Genomic DNA, 2500 nt, shown 5'->3' on the forward strand with positions numbered 1-2500 from the left:
GCAAAAATCCAATTTTTTAAAAACCGAGCTTTTTATATATGTATATATATATAATATTTATATATAAATTATATTATATTTATATATATATTATATATATATATTATATATATAATATATATATATATATAATTATATATATATATATAATATTATATATATTTTATATATATAATATATATATATATTATATATATCTTAAACATATTATAATATATCAATATAATACATATATCCATACTACTATATACATATAATATATTATATATATTTATTATTATTATTTAGTATTTTATTTTTATAATTATATTATATATTATTTATATAAAATATATATATATATTAATATTATGTATATAAGTTATGTATAATTGTATATATATATATAAAATTATATATCTCTAATAATATAATATATATCATAATATCCACACACACACACCACACACACACACACACCCCATATATATATATATATAATATATTATATATTAATATATATATATATATATATATATATATATATATATATATCTATATGTGTGTGTTGTGTGTGTGGTGGTTGTGTGTGTGGGTGTGTGTGTGTGTGTGTTGTGTGTGTGTGTGTGTGTATGTGTGTGTGCGTGTTTGTGTGTGTGTGTTTGTTTGTGTGTGTGTGTGAGAGAGAGAGAGAGAGAGAGAGAGTGAGATGAGAGAGAGAGAGAGACAGAGAGAGAGAGCGAGAGAGAGAGAGAGAGAGAGAGAGAGAGAGAGAGAGGGAGAAACAGAGAAGGAGAGAGAGAGAAGGAAAAGGAGAAGTGTGAACATATGACATAAAATTAAGGAGGATGGAGAGGACCATCCTAACAGTGTGAGAGAAAAACAAACAACTATTTACAATAACACTGCAAAGCGACAGCAGTTTTGATACCGACGATACTGATGATTGTTTCGAAAACATCAATATCGACAGTAGTATTCAAAGAAATATCATTATCAATCAGTTTCCTTACTAAAATGTATTGATTCGGAATAAAATTTTTGTTTTCAATATCCTTTTTTTTTTTCTCAACAATATTTAAAAATACAATGACTATGTAGCATTATATCATATCAAAGCTATGGCCATTCATTGAAGCAATTTTGACGGGCTCTTACAATATGAAAAAGATTAAACTAATAAAACTGTTTGGTTATATAATATAAATATATAGCACCGCGAGAAAACGACATATCGCCTTGAGGAGTCAAAATGCAGGTGTTGGAAGGGAAGTCACCGCCGTGGCACAAGTGTTAGTGCGCCGAACTGTGGTTGATTAGGAAGGACATCAGTCAAGGGTGAGACTGACAAATATCCACCTAAATGATGAATTGAGAGGAGCCGATTTCCTGCGCTGGAATAAATGGCTGTTGGAGAAAGAGAGAGAGAGGAGAGAGAGAGAGAGAGAGAGAGAGAGAGAGAGAGTAGAGAGAGAGAGAGAGAGAGAGAGAGAGAGAGAAATATATATACACACACACGCACACACACACACACACACACACACACACACACACACACACACACACACACACATATATATATATATATATATTATATATATATATATTATATATAGATATATAATATATATATATATTATATATCTATATATATCTGTATATATATTTATGTATTTACATACATTATTTATCTATTTATTTACATTTATTTATTATTTATTTATTTACATATATATATTATGTATATATGATATAGATATATATATATATATATAATATATATTATATATATATTATATTAGATATATAATATTATATATATATATATGGGTAACGGTTTAGCTGACAAAGGACGGTAATCAAAATTGCACCCTATAACTTTAATTGGAAAAAAACTTTTTGCGGCCATAGGTTTAATTTCTTTATGTAAATCATTTTAAAGGAAACACACGGAATGTTAAATAGATTTACTACTTCTCTCATTCTTTTTTTTTTTTTCTTTTTTTGAAGGTGACAGAATTATCAGAACCAGTGAATGTAGGAAATGTCATCCGCTACTGTACTGGGACTTGGATGAGAATCTGTTCGCAACAAACAATATGTTTTTTTTTCTTTCTTTTTTTTCTTTTTTTTTACATAACCAGCGGCGCAACGGTAGAGCAGTACTACAAGATTGGATTGCTGCACTACAATAAAACAAATATATATATATATCTATATATCTATCTATATATATATATATATCTCATATTATATATATATATATATATCTATATATATATATTTAGATAGAGTATGAGCTATATATATATATTATATAATACTATGTATAATAGATATGGTATATATGTATGTATAATATAGATATATATCTAAGTATATATATATCTATTATATATATATAATATATATATATATAATGCCTTACAACTTTTCAAAGTTTTAAAAATATCTAGCTTCGTAAAATGAATCAAACAACCATGAAATTTTGAAATAATATATATATATTATATATATATAT

At 25.6% G+C, this 2500-nt stretch overlaps 1 protein-coding gene across 1 annotated transcript in view; it reads left to right on the forward strand.

Annotated features, from left to right (window-relative positions):
- LOC119584290 (low-density lipoprotein receptor-related protein 1B-like) overlaps nt 1–2500 on the forward strand; it is a gene marked incomplete in the record, with an annotated part of 66014 nt that overhangs the window by 18739 nt on the left and 44775 nt on the right.

The sequence above is a fragment of the Penaeus monodon genome, chromosome 18 (assembly GCF_015228065.2).
Source record: "Penaeus monodon isolate SGIC_2016 chromosome 18, NSTDA_Pmon_1, whole genome shotgun sequence".
Classification (NCBI taxonomy): Eukaryota; Metazoa; Arthropoda; class Malacostraca; order Decapoda; family Penaeidae; genus Penaeus; species Penaeus monodon.